Genomic DNA, 21,582 nt, shown 5'->3' with positions numbered 1-21,582 from the left:
AGTACACGCCCCACACTATAAAAGGCAGCCTGCACGGCGGCCTCGTGTAGTGTGTTCCGGCTTTTGTTAGAGAAGTCAGTCAGACAGTTAGAGAGAGAGAGAGATAGAGACACTGGGGCAGATTCATCAAGAGATACGGCGGCGGATCTCCTGATCCGCCGTCGTATCTGTGAGAGCCGACGGTCGGATCTGTGAGATCCCACGGTCGGAGCTATGTGACTGATTCATAAGAATCAGTTCCGCATAGATCTCCCTTAAATCGTGACTTAGTGACTTACACCAGTCGAATCTTAGGCTGTAATCTCCCGCCGGCCGCTAGGTGTCGTCGCTTTTTTTTACACGTCGCATATGCAAATGAGGAGAACCGCCGATTCACGTCCGTACGCCCGCCCGCCGCTCTTTTTCAACGTCGTTTGCGTTCGACTTTTTCCGGCGGATAGCTACCCCTGCTATATGAGGGGTAGCTAATGTTAAGTATGGCCGACGTTCCCGCGCCGAGTTTTAAATTTGTTACGTCGTTTGCGTAAGTCCGTCGGGAATACGGATGGCCGTAAGTAACTTAGCCGCCGAAAACAATGACGTCCTAGCGACATCATTTGGAGCATGCGCACTGGGCTTTTTCGCCGGCGGCGCATGCGCAGTTAAATCGGCGCGGGAACGCGCCTGATTTAAATTGTACACTCCCCCTAGCCGCGGAATTTGCATTCCACCGGGGGGAGTTATGATCCGACGGTGCAATTTGCGAGGTAAGTGCTTGATGAATCATGCACTAGCCTCGCTAAATTGCACCGGCGGATCGTAAAACACGTAGATCTAGCGGATCTAAAGATCCGCTGATCTACATGAATCTGGCCCACAGTGTCTTTTCTACCAGATAGATAGATAGATAGATAGATAGATAGATAGATAGATAGAGCAGGAAGGCTAGTCAGTATAGTTAATCTACAGTTTGTAGAGAATATATTCACATCCCTAGGAGTTGTCAATATATTTATAAACTGTATAGCTCAGCTAGATCTGCTATTAGTATCTGTCAGGCAGGAGATTGTTCTACATGCAGTGCTCTAACGTGTTGTATTGCCTGCATTAGGGTTTAGCTTAAACTTAGTACTCCGTGTTAGTCAACGTGTGCTAGTTAATTGCACATACACGCATTACCTGTTACTGCACGTGTGCAATTTATTTGCACAGAAACGCAGTCGCTATTAATGCAAGTGGGCTATTGAATTGCACAGAAACACAGTCGTTCTTACTGCGTGTGTGCTGTTTAATAGCAACTAAACGCAGTTGGTGTCACTGCGTGTGTGCTGTTACACAGCACCTGAACGCAGTCGCTCTTACTGCGTGGGTGCTGTTTAATACCACCTAAACGCAGCTGGTGTCACTGCGTGTGTGCTGTTACATAGCACTTGAACGCAGTCGCTCTTATTGCGTGTGTGCTGTTTAATAGCAACTAAACGCAGTTGGTGTCACTGCGTGTGTGCTGTTACATAGCACCTGAACGCAGTCGCTCTTACTGCGTGGGTGCTAGTTAATTGCACATACACGCATTACCTGTTACTGCACGTGTGCAATTTATTTGCACAGAAACGCAGTCGCTGTTAATGCAAGTGGGCTATTGAATTGCACAGAAACGCAGTCGTTCTTACTGCGTGTGTGCTGTTTAATACCACCTAAACGCAGTTGGTGTCACTGCATGTGTGCTGTTACATAGCACTTGAACGCAGTCGCTCTTACTGCGTGTGTGCTGTTTAATAGCAACTAAACGCAGTTGGTGTCACTGCGTGTGTGCTGTTACATAGCTGTTACATAGCACCTGAACGCAGTCGCTCTTACTGCGCGGGTGCTGTTTAATACCACCTAAACGCAGTTGGTGTCACTGCGTGTGTGCTGTTACATAGCACTTGAACGCAGTCGCTCTTACTGTGCGGGTGCTGTTTAATACCACCTGAACGCAGTTGGTGTGACTGCGTCTGTTTTGTTACACAGCACCTGAACGCAGTCGCTCTTACTGCGCGTGTGCAGTTTACTAACACCTGAACGCAGTTGGTGTGACTGCGCCTGTTTTGTTACATAGCACCTGAACGCAGTCGCTCTTACTGCGTGTGTGCAGTTTACTAACACCTGAACGCAGTCGGTGTGACTGCGCCTGTTTTGTTACATAGCACCTGAACGCAGTTGCTCTTACTGCGTGTGTGCAGTTTACTACCACCTGAACGCAGTCGGTGTGACTGCGACTATTTTGTTACATAGCACCTGAAATCAGTCGCTCTTACTGCTTGTGTGCAGTTTTTTGATGCAATACTTTGCACGTGGCTCCTTGTTGCGCTCCAATTACAGATATTGTGAGGGGTTGCAGTGTTGTGTTATGCCTACGGACAAGTTTTTGTGCCCCTGTGTAACAGGGGCATCTAATAACAATTTTTGATGCAATACTTTGTACGTGGCTCCTTGTTGCGCTCCAATTACAGATATTGGGAGGGGTTGCAGTGTTGTGTTGTTCCTACGGACAAATGTTTGTGCCCCTGTGTAACAGGGGCGTCTAATAACAATTTTTGATGCAATACTTTGCACGTGGCTCTTTGTTGCGCTCCAATTACAGTATGTTTGAGGGGTGCCCTTTTTTCTACAATTTTGCTTTCACAAAAAAATAATGGCCCCCCCCACCACCCCTAAAATAATTTAGATATTGTTGCCACACAGCACGTGCGCAAGCAGTATTAAATTACTTTGTTCTTATAATAATTTCATGTTGTGCAGGGACATTTCTAAACACGTGCCACTACTATAGACACACAGCAGGTGTGATATTTGAAGGAATTTTTCTTCTTTTTTTTTCACTTTAAGCATCATTAAAATCGCTGCTCCGAAAAAACAGCCGTTTTAAAAAAAAAAAATCCATTGATACATGTTCCCTGGGGCAAGACCCGGGTTCTGAAAGAAGTTTTTCAACATTAAATTGAATATTGGTCTTTAAAATGAGCGTTTTTGAATTCGAACGTTCGAGTCCCATAGACTTCAATGGGGTTCTAAATGTTTGTGCGAACCCGCGGTCTGTTCGAACGTTCTGGTGCGAACCGAACCCAGGTATGTTCGGCTCATCCCTAGTGCTTACCATTTCAACCCTTACTACCCTCTCCTTCATACTCGCCACTTCTTGAGACCTCCATAGACTCGGAATCAAACTTTTAGCAGTGTTTAAAAGGAATGGGGCTAGGGTATTCTTATATTGGGGGACCGTTTTCCCTGTATCATGAAATAAACATTCCCAGGGGCCCTTTCTGAATCCAATCTCCCGTTATTTGGTGAATCACTGCTAAGATTCCCTCCCAGAAGTGTTGTATCTTTGTACATTCCCACCACAGATATGCAAAGGTCCCTGGGCATCACAACCCCTCCAACAAGTTGGGGGTCCCGACCCTATGCGCCCTCAGAGGGGTCACGTACCATCTCACCAGGAGTTTATAGCACATTTCCACTGTCTTTATATCACCTGAGGAGAAACAGGCTGTTCTTAAGATTTTCCTTTTATGTTCTCATCCCTCAGAAGGCCTATCTCCTCTTTCCATTTTCCCAAATATGGAGGGAATTCTGGTTCTATTTCCTTAATTAAAATGTTATACATTTTTTGATATCCTTTGATTTAAACTAAGAGGAGAGCAGAATAATGTCTCCATTAACCGCATATGTCCTTTTCCCCATAAGGGAAATGATTGTGCAAAGTGCTGTAGTTGTGCATAACTCCATTTATCTAATGGCTTGTTTCCCTATTTATGTGTAATTTCAGCATAAGTGCATATCCTATTACCTTTCATCACATCTTGTAGCAATATTTCCTCTTTTTTTGCCCATCTAGTAAAATACGTGTATTCCTCTTTCCCTGGCTTAAAATAGTGTGTGCCCAGTATGGATATTAATGGTGAGTTATGGTCCCAGTGATACGATTTTCCCAATCTATCCCAAATCTTAAAAGTATTTCTAATTAGTAGATTTGTACTAGTGGCTAAGTCCCGGTGTTGCCGTGGTATCCAGACCATCTTTCCTAAATCATCCTTACTTTGTGATATATCCATATTTACCCAACATTTCCCTCTTTATTTATCCACTCTACCATCCTGGGAATGGAGATCGCCTGATAGTATTTCTCAAAGTCCAGTGCTGCTAATCCCCCTGACCTTTTTGCCTTTCCAGTGTTGCATATGCAATCCTGGGATGTTTATGTACCCATATATATACAGTACAGACCAAAAGTTTGGACACACCTTCTCATTCAAAGAGTTTTCTTTATTTTCTTGACTATAAAAATTGTAGATTCACACTGAAGGCATCAAAACTATGAATTAACACATGTGGAAATTATACATAACAAAAAAGTGTGAAACAACTGAAAATATATTTCATATTCTAGGTTCTTCAAAGTAGCCACCTTTTGCTTTGATTACTGCTTTGCACACTCTTGGCATTCTCTTGATGAGCTTCAAGAGGTAGTCACCTGGCGCAGCACCCCATCACTCTCCTCCTTGGTCAAATAGCCCTTACACCTGGAGGTGTGTTTGGGGTCATTGTCCTGTTGAAAAATAAATGATGGTCCAACTAAACGCAAAACGGATGGAATAGCATGGCGCTGCAAGATGCTGTGGTAGCCATGCTGGTTCAGTATGCCTTCAATTTTGAATAAACCCCCAACAGTGTCACCAGCAAAGCACCCCCACACCATCACACCTCCTCCTCCATGCTTCACGGTGGGAACCAGGCATGTAGAGTCTATCCGTTCACCTTTTCTGTGTCGCACAAAGACACATGGGTTGGAACCAAAGATCTCAAGTTTGGACTCATCAGACCAAAGCACAGATTTTCACTGGTCTAATGTCCATTCCTTGTGTTCTTTAGCCCAAAACAAGTCTCTTCTGCTTGTTGCCTTTCTTTAGCAGTGGTTTCCTAGCAGATATTCTACCATGAAGGCCTGATTCACACAGTCTCCTCTTAACAGTTCTAGAGATGTGTCTGCTGCAAAATGTGGCTACTTTGAAGAACCTAGAATATGAAATATATTTTCAGTTGTTACACACTTTTTTGTTATGTATAATTCCACATGTGTTAATTTATAATTTTGATGCCTTCAGTGTGAATCTACAATTTTCATAGTCATGAAAATAAAGAAAACTCTTTGAATGAGAAGGTGTGTCCAAACTTTTGGTCTGTACTGTATATGTATACACACATATATATATATATATATATATATATATATATATATATATATATATATATATATATATATATTATATATACAGTAGGTGACCGCGATATTGTGTCAATCTCGCTCCCTTTCTCGGCGAGATTGACCACCTACGAGCCCCATCGCGAGAGCCAGCGCCGAGCTGGCTTGCCGCGATAGAGACACAGCCGTCATAGAAGCGACGGGAGATCCGACTTGGATTCCCGCCAATTCTACACGTGTGCAGCGTTTGTTATGAATCCTGAGGGGGACGTCCCCGCCGGATTTTAAATAAAAATGGGTTCCCCCCTCAGGAGCATACCGGGCCCTTAGGTCTGGTATGGGTTGTAAGGAGACCCCCCCTACGCCGAAAAAACGGCGTAGGGGGTCCCCCTACAATCCATACCAGACCCGTATCCAAAGCACGCTACCCGGCCGGCCAGGAAAGGAGTGGGGATGAGCGAGCGCCCCCCGCCCTCCTGAGCCGTACCGGGCCGCATGCCCTCAACATGGGGGGGTTGGGTGCTCTGGGGCAGGGGGGCACACTGCGGGGCCCCCTCACCCCAGAGCACCCTGTCGCCATGTTGATGAGGACAGGGCCCCTTCCCGACAACCCTGGCCGTTGGTTGTTGGGGTATGCGGGCGGGAGGCTTATCGGAATCTGGGAGCCCCCTTTAATAAGGGGGCCCCCAGATACCGGCCCCCCACCCTAAGTGAATGGATATCGTACCCCTACCCATTCACCTGGAGGAAAATGTTAAAGTTAATAAACACGACAAAAGGGTTTTTAAAATAATTTATTAATCTGCTCCGGAGGCACCCCCTGTCTTCTTTAGCTCTTTTCACCAGGGGGGCCTTCTTCTTTGACGTCTTCGGGTGGGGGCCGCCGTCTGGTTCTCTTCCACCGCCGGGGGGGGGGGTCGCTTTTATAAAAGCACCCACCCCCGGCGGGTTTCCTCCGACGTCTTCGGTGGGGGGTGGTGTGCTTCTCAGGGGGGGGGCTTCTTCTTCCGCTATCCGGGGGGGGTCTTCTCTGCTATCCGGGGGGTCTTCTCCACTCTCCGGGGGTCTTCTTCTATGTTCGCCGCTCTCCGCTGTTGACTCTGCGCACCCCGGTTCTTCCTCCCGCTGTCCGGTGCCTTCTCCTTCAGCGCTGAACGTCGTCTTCTTCTTCTTCTGTGCTGTGACGTCTTCTTCTTCTGTGCTGTGACGTCTTCTTCTTCTCTTCTCCCGATGTTGACACGTCGCCTCTTCTCCCTGCAATGACAGGTGTGCGGCATGCATCTGACTTATATAGGCCTCACAGTCCCATCATGCTCCGAACCTACCCATGTGATACCTACCCACGTGGTAGGGGGGGTCTCCTTACAACCCATACCAGACCTAAGGGCCCGGTATGCTCCTGAGGGGGGAACCCATGCCGGATTTTTATTTAAAATCCGGCGGGGACGTCCCCCTCAGGATTCATAACAAACGCCGCACACGTGTAGAATTGGCGGGAATCCAAGTCGGATCTCTCGTCGCTTCTATGACGCGCTTGCTGGAATGTGCTTTTACTATTCCAGCAAGCGCGAGATGTCGGCACCCTGTCGCCGAGAATCAGCACGATGCCGTCGTGCTAAAAACACATTCTCGGCGGCAGGTACTGTATATGAAAAAACCCCAGAAATAAAGTTATTTTAATGACAAACTTAAGGTGCACATCTTGTGACATTATATATATATATATATATATATATATATATATATATATATATATATATATATATATATATATATATATATATATATCTATATATATATAAAACTCAACGTGTGTATGTATGTTCCAGCATCACGTCCAAACGGCTAAAGATATTAACATGAAACTTGGCACACATGTTACTTATATGTCAGCAACAAACATAGGATAGGTGGTTTAACCCCTACCCACCCCCATTTGCCATGGTCGGGGTTTTTCTTTAAAGTCCCATTCAACTCTATGGGAAATACATGTTACTTCATAACTTCCAAACGGCTGTACATATTTCGATAACACTTGGTCACATGTTACTTATATGTCCACTTAAACTATAGGATAGTTAATTTATCCCTTAACTACCCCCATTTGTGAGGGTCTGGGTTTTTGTTTAAAGTCCCATGCAAATCAATGGGAAATGTATGTTCCCACATAACTTCTGTACGCCTGGAGATATTTCAATAATACCTGGTACACATTACTTATATGCCAAATAAAAATATATGACAGTTAAATTAACCCTTACCTACAGCCTTATATAAAAGATGTGTATATTTATATTACTATGATTTTCCTCCCCAAAAGGTTAAGATAGGAAGACCGGGCAATACATATTGATTGTACAATTTGGCTGAGGTAAAAAGGCTTTGCTGTTGAACTGGTACACTGTCCCTAGATGCTTGTATAGGAAAAGGTGCATAGAGAATATACTGTGGCCCATACCTGCATTGGGAAATGTCCATAGCAACAAAAGGCCATGAAACTTGGATTCCCTGAAGAACTGATCCATGGTGAAAGTGGCAAAGAAAAAGAAGAATCACATAACAGCTCTTTGTTCTTATAGATCTATTCCTACAGGACTCTCTTTTAGTGATGTCGCGAACCTAAAATTTTGCGTTCGCGAACGCCGATTGCGAACTTGCGCATATGTTCGCGAATGCGCGAACCGCCATAGACTTCAATGGGCAGGCGAATTTTAAAACGCACAGGGACTCTTTCCGGCCACAATAATGATGGAAAAGTTGTTTCAAGGGGACTAACAACTGGACTGTGGCATGCCGGAGGGGGATCCATGGCAAAACTCCAATGGAAAATTACGTAGTTGTCGCAGAGTCCGTTTTTAATCCATAAAGGGTATAAATCACCTAACATTCATAAATTGTTCGGAATAACGTGCTCTAAAACATCAAGTATGATGTTATATCGATCAGGTAGTGTAAGGGCTAGGGTTAGGGTTAGGGTTAGAGATAGCGTTAGGGTTACAGATAGGGTTAGGGTAACAGATAGGGTTACAGTTAGGGTTAGGGTTACAGATAGGGTTAGGGTAACAGATAGCGTTAGGGTTAGGGTAGGGTTAGGGTTAGGGTTACAGACAGGGTTAGGGTTACATATAGGGTTAGGGTTACAGTCTGTAACCCTATCTGTAACCCTAACCCTATCTTTAACCCTAACCCTATCTGTAACCCTAACCCTATCTGTAACCCTAACCCTAACCCTACCCTAACCCTAACCCTATCTGTAACCCTAACCCTAACCCTATCTTTAACCCTAACCCTAACCCTATCTGTAACCCTAACCCTAACCCTATCTTTAACCCTAACCCTAACCCTATCTGTAACCCTAACCCTATCTGTAACCCTAACCCTAACCCTATCTGTAACCCTAACCCTAACCCTATCTGTAACCCTAACCCTATCTGTAACCCTAACCCTATCTGTAACCCTAACCCAAACCCTATCTGTAACCCTAACCCTATCTGTAACCCTAACCCTGTCTGTAATAGGGTTAGGGTTCACAGTGACAGACCAAACTCTGACAGATCAAACTCCCCGTTTAACGCACCGCAAACACCTGCAAACAGTCCATTTGCACAACCGCAAACTCCCCATTTACACAAGGTTGGATACCAAGCTAGCCATGTCCCGTTCCTTGTCCTCACTGACGTCAATGAACGTTTTTGAGATTGCAGGCGATGGGGGTTTTTCAAAGCCTATGGTCGTGCTGAGGTAGTTCAGTGACAGTTAAGTGACCCAGAAAACAATGATTCTGCAGTGTGGGCCCATTGTTGGCCTAGTAGGCTTTAATGATCACCTTAGATGATCACAAAGAAATTTAATGTTTTTTCTATGCAAAATTATCCAGCTGATCGCTTTTGGTCTGATCACAATGAAGCAACGACCTTATCATCTGGGGTGTGCCAGCATTGTCATTGCCAACACACTCATAGAGGTGGTCGCTTCATTGTGATACGCAAGCCCCTTCACCACAACAAGGTAGCGATCACAAAGGGGAATTAACACATGTTTGTGCCTTTTTTTTTGTTTTGTTTTTGCAGCCACAGTGCAGCACCAGAGGCCAGAAAAATTAGGCATGTACACATGTCTAAAAAAATAGGTATTGTTGCAGCTGCTGCTGTAGCAGCGGCCAGAAAAATTTACGTTTTCCAGGCAGAAAGTGCACTAAAACATTGCGGCTTGAACCCTAGTTGGTGGCGGATAAGCCACGCAAGTCATCCGGCAGAGATAAAATACAGCAGCGTGTGGACCATTTGTAGCCCAAGGAAGCTCATCTCATCAGGCCTTTAGTCAAATGTATCGCCCACTGTCATTCCCTTCGGGATCCATGCATCATTCATCTTAATAAAGGTGAGGTAATCTAGACTTTTTTGACCTAGGCGACTTCTCTTTTCAGTGACAATACCTCCTGCTGCACTGAAGGTCCTTTCTGAAAGGACACTTGAAGCGGGGCAGGACAGAAGTTCTATCGCATATTGGGATAGCTCAGGCCCAAGGTCAAGCCTGCACACCCAGTAGTCAAGGGGTTCATCGCTCCTCAGAGTGTCGATATCTGCAGTTAAGGCGAGGTAGTCTGCTACCTGTCGGTCGATTCGTTCTCTGAGGGTGGACCCCGAAGGGCTGTGGCGACGCGTAGGGCTGAAAAAGCTCCGCATGTCCTCCATCAACAACACGTCTGTAAAGCGTCCTGTCCTTGCCAGCGTGGTCATGGTAGGAGGAGGATTACTTTCACCTCTTCCCCTGTTAGATTCCCGTTGTGCTGCGACATCACCCTTGTATGCTGTGTAAAGCATACTTTTTAATTTATTTTGGAACTGCTGCATCCTTTCCGACTTCCGGTAATTCGGTAACATTTCAGGCACTTTCTGCTTATACCGGGGGTCTAGTAGAGTGGCCACCCAGTACAGGTCGTTCTCCTTCAGCCTTTTTATACGAGGGTCCCTCAACAGGCACGACAGCATGAAAGACCCCATTTGCACAAGGTTGCATGCCGAGCTACTCATGTCCCGTTCCTCATCCTCACTGATCTCACTGAAGGTCTGTTCTTCCTCCCAGCCACGTACAACACCACGGGTACCAGATAGGTGACAACGAGCACCCTGGGATGCCTGCTGTGGTTGGTCTTCCTCCTCCTCTAAGCTACATTTCTCCTCTGACTCCTCTTCCTCACACTCCTCTTCCAGCGTTTCTGCAGGTCCAGCAAGCGATGCTGATAAGGCTGTTTCTGGTGGTGGTGATGGTGACCACAACTCTTCCTCTTCCTCTCGCTCATCTACGGCCTGATCCAGCACTCTTCGCAGCGCACGTTCCAGGAAGAAAACAAATGGGATGATGTCGCTGATGCTGCCTTCAGTGCGACTGACTAGGTTTGTCACCTCCTCAAAAGGACGCATGAGCCTACAGGCATTGCGCATGAGCGTCCAGTAACGTGGCAAAAAAATTCCCAGCTGCGCAGAGGCTGTCCTAGCACCCCGGTCATACAAATACTCGTTGACGGCTTTTTCTTGTTGGAGCAGGCGGTCGAACATTAGGAGTGTTGAATTCCAACGTGTCGGGCTGTCGCAAATCAGTCGCCTCACTGGTATGTTGTTTCGCCGCTGGATATCTGAAAAGTGCGCCATGGCCGTGTAGGAACGCCTGAAATGGCCACACACCTTCCTGGCCTGCTTGAGCACATCCTGTAAGTCTGTGTACTTATGCACAAAGCGTTGTACAATCAGATTCATCACATGTGCCATGCACGGGACATGTGTCAACTTGCCCAAATTCAATGCTGCCAACAAATTGCTTCCGTTGTCACACACCACTTTGCCGATCTCCAGTTGGTGCGGAGTCAGCCACTGATCCACCTGTGTGTTCAGGGCGGACAGGAGTGCTGGTCCGGTGTGACTCTCTGCTTTCAGGCAAGTCAACCCCAAGACGGCGTGACACTGTCGTATGCGTGATGTGGAATAGCCCCTGGGGAGCTGGGGGGGTGAAGTTGATGTGGAGCAAGACGCAGCAGCAGAAGATGACTCAGCCGAGGAGGTTATCAAAGAGGATGGAGTAGGAGGAGTAGAGGAGGTGGCAGCAGACCTGCCTGCAAGTCGTGGCGGTGTCACCAACTCCTCTGCAGAGCCACGCATTACATGCTTGTCAGCCGTCAGCAGGTTTACCCAATGCGCAGTGTAGGTGATATACCTGCCCTGACCGTGCTTTGCAGACCAGGTATCAGTGGTCAGATGGACCCTTGCCCCAACACTGTGTGCCAAGGATGCCATGACTTCCTTTTGCACAATAGAGTACAGGTTGGGGATTGCCTTTTGTGAAAAGAAATTTCGGCCGGGTACCAGATAGGTGACAACGAGCACCCTGGGATGCCTGCTGTGGTTGGTCTTCCTCCTCCTCTAAGCCACATTTCTCCTCTGACTCCTCTTCCTCACACTCCTCTTCCAGCGTTTCTGCAGGTCCAGCAAGCGATGCTGATAAGGCTGTTTCTGGTGGTGGTGATGGTGACCACAACTCTTCCTCTTCCTCTCGCTCATCTACGGCCTGATCCAGCACTCTTCGCAGCGCACGTTCCAGGAAGAAAACAAATGGGATGATGTCGCTGATGCTGCCTTCAGTGCGACTGACTAGGTTTGTCACCTCCTCAAAAGGACGCATGAGCCTACAGGCATTGCGCATGAGCGTCCAGTAACGTGGCAAAAAAATTCCCAGCTGCACAGAGGCTGTCCTAGCACTCCGGTCATACAAATACTCGTTGACGGCTTTTTCTTGTTGGAGCAGGCGGTCGAACATTAGGAGTGTTGAATTCCAACGTGTCGGGCTGTCGCAAATCAGTCGCCTCACTGGTATGTTGTTTCGCCGCTGGATATCTGAAAAGTGCGCCATGGCCGTGTAGGAACGCCTCAAATGGCCACACACCTTCCTGGCCTGCTTGAGCACATCCTGTAAGTCTGTGTACTTATGCACAAAGCGTTGTACAATCAGATTCATCACATGTGCCATGCACGGGACATGTGTCAACTTGCCCAAATTCAATGCTGCCAACAAATTGCTTCTGTTGTCACACACCACTTTGCCGATCTCCAGTTGATGCGGAGTCAGCCACTGATCCACCTGTGTGTTCAGGGTGGTCAGGAGTGCTGGTCCGGTGTGACTCTCTGCTTTCAGGCAAGTCAACCCCAAGACGGCGTGACATTGTCGTATGCGTGATGTGGAATAGCCCCTGGGGAGCTGGGGGGGTGAAGTTGATGTGGAGCAAGACGCAGCAGCAGAAGATGACTCAGCCGAGGAGGTTATCAAAGAGGATGGTGTAGGAGGAGTAGAGGAGGTGGCAGCAGACCTGCCTGCAAGTCGTGGCGGTGTCACCAACTCCTCTGCAGAGCCACGCATTACATGCTTGTCAGCCGTCAGCAGGTTTACCCAATGCGCAGTGTAGGTGATATACCTGCCCTGACCGTGCTTTGCAGACCAGGTATCAGTGGTCAGATGGACCCTTGCCCCAACACTGTGTGCCAAGGATGCCATGACTTCCTTTTGCACAATAGAGTACAGGTTGGGGATTGCCTTTTGTGAAAAGAAATTTCAGCCGGGTACCTTCCACTGCGGTGTCCCAATAGCTACAAATTTTTTGAAGGCCTCAGACTCCACCAGCTTGTATGGTAAAAGCTGGCGGGCTAAGAGTTCCGACAAGCCAGCTGTCAGACGCCGGGCAAGGGGGTGACTCTGTGACATTGGCTTCTTACGCTCAAACATGTCCTTGACAGACACCAAACTGTGGGCAGATGAGCAGGAACTGCTCAAGGTGAGAGATGGAGTGGCGGATGGTTGAGAGGGGGCAAGGAGGACAGCAGTGGTTGATGTTACTGAAGATGCTGCATGAGGAGGAGGATGGTGGCTTTGAGCTTGTGTGCTGCTTGTACTCTTCATCATGTGTTGATCCCATAGGCGTTTGTGATGTGTGATCATGTGCCTTCGCAAAGCAGTTGTACCTAGGTGGGTGTTGGATTTCTCACGACTCAGTTTCTTTTGGCACAGGTTGCAAATGGCATCACTGTTATCAGAGGCAGACACACAAAAAAATGCCACACTGCTGAGCTTTGCAATGCCGGCATTCTGGTGGTGGCAACAGCATGCGTTGATTGGCGTGCTGTCTGGCTGACCCCGGGTGCCGATACATGCTGTCTGACTGTGCCACTAGCTCCCTGCGACGACCTCCCCCTGCTTTCAACTCGTCTCCTTCTCCTCTCTGTCTCCCCATCTGAACTTTCCCCCTCTTCTTCTTCTCTTCGAGCGGGCACCCACGTGACATCCCCGGACACATCGTCATCATCAACCGCTTCACTTGTATCTGACAACTCAGCAAAGGAAGCAGCAGCGGGTACATCATCATCACACCATACGTCCATGTGTGTAATGCTGCCTGACTGAGTCATATCCCTTTTATCTACAACCTCTGGCAATAATGGTTGGGCATCACTCATTTCTTCCAACTGATGTGTAAATAACTCCTCTGACAGATCAAGTGAAGCAGCGGGGATGCTAGTGTTGGTGGTGGCGGCAGGCGGGCGATTGGTAACTTGAGAGGTGCCCGAAGCTGAGCTGGAGGAGGATGGTGTGTCAAGGTTATGAGCGGAAGCTGTAGAAGATTGGGTGTCCTGTGTTAGCCAGTCAACTATGTCCTCAGAACTTTTCGAGTTCAGGGTACGTGGCCTCTGAACACTGGGCATTATTCTAGGGCCAAAGGGAATCACAGCACCACGACCACGACAGCCCCTGCGGGGTGGCCTGCCTCTGCCAGTCATTTTTTATTATTTGTTTAGTTGTACTATGCGTGCAAGCTACTGTGACACCAGATATGAGTGGCACTGTGCACTGGCAGAAGTTGGCAGAGTAGACGCTGTAGGCCTGACACACGCCTGCAGACAATTAACTGCTATTCTATTGCAGTCAAAATTGTGTTTTTTCTTTTTAAATTTAATATACTATGCCACCAGATATATGAGTGGTGGCACTGGGCAAGTGAGCACAGTTTACACTATGAGCCTGACACACGCTGGCAACTGACTACAATTCTATTGCAGTAAATTTTAGTTTTTTTTTAAATGTTATGTACTGTGCCACCAAGACAGATGGGTGGTGGGTGGCACTGGGCACAGTGTACGCTGTACCCTGACACACGCTGGCAGACAGGCAACTGACTGCAATTATATTGCAGTAATAATTTTTTTTTTTTTAAATGTTATCGACTGTGCCACCAAGACAGATGGGTGGTGGGTGGCACTGGGCACAGTGTACGCTGTACCCTGACACACGCTGGCAGACAGGCAACTGACTACAATTATATTGCAGTAATAAATTATTATTTATTTTTAAATGTTGACTGTGCCACCAAGACAGATGGGTGGTGGGTGGCACTGGGCACAGTGTACGCTGTACCCTGACACACGCTGGCAGACAGGCAACTGACTGCAATTATATTGCAGTAATATATCTACTGTGCCAAGAAAGATAGATGAGTGGTGTATGGCACTGGGCACAGTGTACGCTGTGATCCTGACACACACAGGCTGCCTTCCTAGCAGGCAACTGCAATGAGATTACAGAGAAAAAAAAAGCCACCAAGATAGATGAGTGGTGGATGGCACTGGGCACAGAGTACGCTGTGATCCTGACACACACAGGCTGCCTTCCTAGCAGGCAACTGCAATGAGATTACAGAGAAAAAAAAGCAGACTGATATACCAGCCCTAAAAAGGGCTTTTTGGGGTTACCAGCCCTAAAAAGGGCTTTTTGGGGTGCTGTCCTTACAGCAGAGATCAGATGAGTCGTTCAGGACACTGAAAACACTACTCTAGCTATTCTTTCCCTATCAATTCAGCAGCAGAAGCACTATCCCTCCTCTCACTAAGAATGCAGGTTCGGAATGAATCTAAAATGGATGCTGCCCTAGAGGTGGGAGGGTCAGGGAGGGAGGGTATGCTGCTGATTGGCTGGAATGTGTCTGCTGACTGTGAAATTAAGGGTCAAAGTTTGCTCAATGAAAAATAATAGGAGGCGGATCGAACATCGCATATGTTCGTGCGCATCAGCGAACGCGAACACGCAAAATTTGCTGCGGTTTATTCGCCGGCGAACAGTTCTGTACATCTCTACTCTCTTTATGTGGTTGGCCCAATGCAGATAATTATACCCCAAGACACAGGATATGACACACCTGCAGAGGGAAAAGTCACACACAACCTGACCCCTGCCTCAATCAGCAAGAATATTTAAAGCAACACTGTACTATAATAGAAAACACAGGCAAAATACAACAGCATAATGAGATGGACTAGGAAACTGCTTACTTGCATTTATGTGAATGTTTGTGTAATGTGCCGACTGTTTGTATGCTGGTGTGCAATGTGAAGTTTGTGTATATGTTTGTGTATTTGCTTCAACTTAAAGTGGTAGTTTACTGATTTTTTTTTTGTACTTTTTTTAAAAAACCTGCAAGGCAAAGTTATAATGTGCTAGTATGCATCGCATACCTTTGATTGGATGTCCCACGATGACGTCACTCCAGTGCATGCGTGCGGGAGCCTCTGTTCACAGCACAGGACTCTGAAGGCATGGTATGCCATGCCTTCAGAGCGCATGCGCCGGTGACATCTCCGGCGGCTTCACAGATAAATGTCTCCTAAAGTGTGCAAGTTTAGGAGATATTTACTGTACCTATAGGTAAGCCTTACTATAGGCTTACCTATAGGTACAAATTGTCCATGGAAGTTTACTCCCACTTTAATGTATATATTTACTTGTGTGTTTTTTTAATATGGGTGTTTAAATAAATAACAGGGCCAATATACAGCAAAACCCTGTAGGGCCAATTCACACCATTGCACTACACCCAAACCCACCTTGCCGACTGATGTGCATTGCAGTGCACAAACGTCCTTTGTAGTGTGGTGTGCTTCCCCATATGTTTCTTCACACTTTTTACCAAATAAATACTCTTATGTGTCCCTTCATTAATAGCAGTGGTCCCCAAACTATGGCCTGGTGGTTGCTATAGACTAGCCCCCATATTAATGAATGAATGAATGAAAACTTATATAGCGCAACACATGCAAACTTAATCGCCTCTGGGCGCTTGTTGTTCCTGTCTCCTTTGGTATCAAAAGAGATGAGTCTTGATCTTTCTCCTGAACGCCAAGTGGTTCTCCTCCAACCGAATTCTGGTTGGTAAAGCATTCCATAGTCTAGGCCCTTGGACCGCGAATCTCCTTTCTCCTTTGGACTTGTAGTTGGCTTTCGGTATCTGGAGGAGATTTTGATTGGTGGATCGCAGAACGCGATTGGGATTATGAGCTTTTATTTTTTCGCATAGATAATGGGGAGCATTCCCATAGATACATCTCTGCGTTAGACAGAGTGCTTTAAAAGTGATTCTGTCTTTTACTGGTAACCAGTGAAGGGTTCTCAGTGAAGGTGAGATTGATTCCCAAGGTTTTTTCCCAGTCACAAGTCTAGCGGACGTATTTTGAACGACTTGTAGACGAGCGATTTGGTACTTGGGGAGTCCGAGGTAAAGGGCATTTGCATAGTCCAATCTTGAGTTTACAATAGCTCCCACCACGACCGCTATGTCTTCCTTGGGAATAAAAGGAGTAAGTCTGCGTGGTAGGTGCAGCAGATGGTGAGATCCGCTGACTACTGACCCTATTTGTGCATCCATTGTCATGTAGGAGTCGAAGATGACCCCAAGACTTTTGACTTTGGCGCTAGGGGTGATGATTTTGCCCAGAATGGGCGGGGGGGTCCAAGTTGTTGCAGGTTGATTCATACGTTTGGCGTGAAACAGGAGAAGTTCTGTTTTCGCTCCATTGAGTTTAAGATAACTCTTTGTCATCCAGTCCTCTATCAAAGAGAGGCATGTCTCTAGATTGAGGTGATGATCCTTTTTATTGCAAATGCGGAAATATAGTTGCGTGTCGTCTGCATATGATTGGTAGTGCAGTTTTTGACTGCTAATAATCTCAAAAAGTGGGCGAAGATAGATGTTGAATAACACTGGCGACAGGGGGGATCCTTGAAGGACTCCGCACGATAATGTGCGTTTCTCAGAAGTGAAAGGTCCTAACTTCACTATTTGCGATCGGTTTTCCAAAAAAGAGGAGAACCAAGATAAATCGCCTTCTGCGACTCTGGCTACTTCAGCTAGCCGAGTCAATAAAAGCTTGTGGTCTACTGTGTCGAAGGCTGCGCTTAGGTCCAACAGAACCAGAAGACAAGATTCTCCTTCGTCTGCGGCCTTGAGAGCGTCGTCCCATATTTTGAGCAATGCGGTTTCTGTCCCGTGTCCAGGCCGGAATTCCGATTGAAATGGATCAAGTAGGTTGTGGGTATCTAGATGCTGTTGCAGCTGTTGTACCACTACTTTTTCCATTACCTTTGAGAGTACATTTAGGCCTGTTATTGGACGACGGTGGAGTGGGTCCTTGGGGTCCAGGTTGGGTTTCTTCAAGATGGGTCGAATTATACCCTCCTTCAACTGGGAGGGCACTATGCCTTCCCTGAAGGATTGGTTGATGAGCTGCGTGATAGGAGTTTCCAGGATGTTGGAGCATTCCTTCAGCAGTTTAGTGGGGATGATATCATTCGGCGCGGTGCTGTTGCGCAGAGTACCGATGATATTTTTTGTGGCATGGATAGAGATAGAGATAGCGTGAACTTACCTGGTTGTGGTGAATTACTGCAGGTATTGTGTAAATCATTACGGGGAGGGTTGAGGGGGGAATTATTTTGCTGAATGCTGAAATTCTTGTGAGTCCGAATTGGGGGCTTCAAGACATCCTGGATTCATGGTCTGAGTGACCAACTTGAAGAGTTTGCGTGGGCGATTAAGGGCGCTGTTGATAGCCTCGGAAAAATAGTTTTTCTTGGCTTTGAAGATTTCTTTGTGGTATTTTCTTATTGTTGCTTTGTAGACGATGAGGTTCTCATCTGAAGAGCTTCTTTTCCAGGCGGCTTCTGCCCTTCTGCGCTCTTGCTTCAGTATTGCCAGTTGGTTGTTGAACCAGCTGGAGTTATTTTTCCGGATGCAGGTTTTACATTTAGGCGCTATTAAGTCGGCTGACTGTAATAGGGCTGTGTTTAAGGTATCCGGTGTTTCTTCAGCCGTTTGATGCGGCTGAATTGTATTTATTTTTTTCCTTAACGTGGCTTTGAAGAGTTCCGAGTGGAGCTTCTTCTGACATCTAGTCCAGTGTGTTATCACTGGATTTGATGTTTTAGTTAAGGGTGGGAAATCGGAAATAATGAATCTAATTGCATGGTGATCTGTCCATCGCAATGGTTAATTTTCCAAGATTTTTATTTCCAGATCTTGTCTGAAGATAAGATCGAGTGTGTGACCTGAAGCATGTGTGGGCCCACATACTAGTTGTTGTAGCCCTAATCCTTCGAAGTGATCAATGCAGGCGTCGGCAACGGGGTCTTGCGGGGAGTTGGCCCAGAGATTGAAGTCCCCGAGCAGCAAAAGGTGTTTGCTGTTAAGGGTATAGGTGGAGATAAAGTCTGTCAATGATGGGAGAAACTGCCATTTTGGGCCAGGTGGCCTATAGCAGAGTAGAATCCGACGGTCTCCTGGGAGTTTGTTTGTAGTTGCAGGGTAAGGGTTTCCATAAATGGAAGAGGGTTTTGAAGGACAGGTTTAGTGATTGCAAGATGAGTCTTATGGATCACCGCCAGTCCTCCTCCTCTTTGCCCTATTCTGTTTTCAGTTATGATACGATAGTTTTCTGGCACCAGTTCTCCTAGAATGGTGTTGCAGTCGGCTGTAAGCCAGCTCTCTGTAATAAAGAGGCAGTCTAAATCGTATTGTAGAATGAAATCATGGATTTCCAGTCGGTGTTTTACTGCTGATCTTGTGTTGATCAAAGCACATGATATATGCTTAGGCTGGGGTAAACGGCTGAGATTTTTGATAATCGATCGTCGATCGATTCTCAAAAGTCGCTCAGTTCTTAGGGCTTTTTTAGTGATGGCTGGTAGTATTGCGGCAAATTGCCTCAAATCCCCAATGGTTTCTGCAGAATATTGCAGATTAACCATAGTCGCCAAACACCAGGGGGAGGAGGGAGGGGGGGATTATCAAGGATTAACTTAATCCTCGATCCAGAGGAAGGCAAAAAAAAACCTGGTCGTGCTACGCCAATATGCTACGACAGGGAAAAAAATCCTTCCTGACCCCTAGAGAGGCGATCGGGCGAACCCTGGATCATGTACAAATGGTATTTGAGAAAGGGGGAGTGGGGCTAGGGTATTGCAAGATGGCCACCACTCCGGCTGCAAAGAGCCAAGGTGGTGACCTCGAGGGGGGATTGCCAACTGGTAGTTATTGAGTCAGGAGATGGTGGTAGGTGACCCAATTACAAGGGGGTAGCAGGCTGGTATCTGGAGGGGAGGAGCGGGGGGCCACTCGGTCGTGGCGATGAAGGGGGGGTGGGGCCCTACCTATCTACATTCCATGGGCCACACGTCCTACTCCTAGGAAGCGTGCGCCGGTAGCTGCCGGGATGCAGTTCTAGCCCTAGGGAAGAGGGGGGTCCAGCTGGTGTCCGGGGGGGATTGATGAACAGCTGGCAGGTCGCGGCGATGAATCGGGGGGGGGGGTGGAGGGGGCCCTACCTATCTACATCCCGTGGGCCACACGTTCTACTCCTAGGAAGCGTGCGCAGGTAGCTACCAGGATGCAGTTCAAGCCCTAGGGAAGAGGGGGATCCTGCTGGTGTCCGGGGGGGATTGATGTGCAGCTGGCAGGTGAATGGTGTATCGGGGGGGGCGCCAAGCCAGGGAATACCGAGTTGCCGCCGGGGGCTACGCGGCTGGATTATGTGAGGAGTCGGCTCAGGGGGTAGCTGGTGGTGGCTGGGGGGTTCTGCTGGTGTCCGAGGGGGATTACTGTGGTACTGGCAGGTGAGTGGTTCGGCGCGCCACTAGGCCGCGGGTGAAGCCGCGGCCGTTCCTAAGTGCGGCGGCCGCGAATGGTTCCTGAGGTGCCGCGAGGGCCTCCGCCGCGGCTTATCCTGAAAAGGACGGCTGTCAACGGAGCTCGGGGAGGTGGGAGAGCCCTGTGGATTAAGGGCTTACCTTGCCGTGAGCATAGAGCGGCAGACCAGGGGGGACCAGGGGGAGAACCGGAGAGAGCGGTGGGAGAAGCCAGGAGAGAGCGTGTGGTGCAGCCCTCACTGTCCTGTCCAAACGTTCTGACTGACTGGGAGGCCCTTTTCACTGCTTTCAAGAAGGCCCTTTCACTGCTAACTGAAAAGATGGAGCTGCTGTATATAAAGAGGCAGTGGGTGCTGAGCTGAGCATTCCAGCATCCTGCAATGTAACTGGCGAGAGTGATCTCCTTCCTGATGGTGCCTCTTTAGCACTGGTCATGAAATTACGTTCCCGTTCGCAACGAATGGATTTTCGTACGAATTTCTTAGTATTCGTACATTCGGATCAATTCGAACATCCGAATAGCTGAAAGTACTAAAATACGAAAATTACGGAATTACGAATAAGCAAAATAACGAACAAGCGAAAATAAAAACGTACGATTGGACAATCTTACTAAAATACGAAACACCGAAACAGCAAAAGAACGAAAATGACATCTATAACGAACGATTTGCATTCCGTATTTTAAATCCTTTGTCTGTTTGTAATTTCATATATTCGTATTTTCATTCATATGTTCGTATTTTCAGTTGTGTGTTTTGTAAATCCATTTCATTGTCTGTTCGTAAATTTGTGTACTCATATCGTTCTTTCGAATGGGCACTGGGCAGTGTAGTTAGTGAGTGATGTATCTTACTTAATATCTTAGCCAATCAGCTTATCTCTTTTGTGCTGAGTCACATTGGACAGTGTAAAGCCTCGTACACACGTTCGGACTTCAAGATTTTTGTCTGAAGGGAGTCGGCTGGACTTTTGAAACTGAAAAAGTTTGTCCGATGGAGCGTACACACGGTCGGATTTTTTTGAAAACGCTCAATTTAAAGTTTGTTGGCAAAAAGTCCAACCGTGTGTACGGGGCTTAAGAGAAAGTCTATCTTAGTATGGATTAGCCACGTGTTGAAAATAAAACTAAAATACGAGATTGCGAATTACCGCTCTGCGATGTATTTACGAAAGTACAAAATTAGGAATCAATTAAACGAAAATTATTATCTAACAAAATTACGAATTTCGAATCAACGAAAATAAATTAGACAGAATTACGAATCATTCAGTATAAACGAAAATAAAACTGTTACGAAAATACGAATGGGTCCGAATAGGAAAACTTGCGTCTTACGAAATACGAACGG

General features: G+C 47.0%; 1 protein-coding gene across 1 annotated transcript in view; it reads left to right on the top strand.

The window, feature by feature from the left end:
• Nucleotides 1–21,582, top strand: part of FNDC1 (fibronectin type III domain containing 1) — a 322,095-nt gene that overhangs the window by 129,708 nt on the left and 170,805 nt on the right. The window lies entirely within an intron of this gene.

Source organism: Rana temporaria, chromosome 4 (genome assembly GCF_905171775.1).
Source record: "Rana temporaria chromosome 4, aRanTem1.1, whole genome shotgun sequence".
Taxonomy (NCBI): Eukaryota; Metazoa; Chordata; class Amphibia; order Anura; family Ranidae; genus Rana; species Rana temporaria.
Note: the sequence above shows the minus strand (reverse complement) of the source record. Positions and strands in the feature narration are given on the sequence as shown.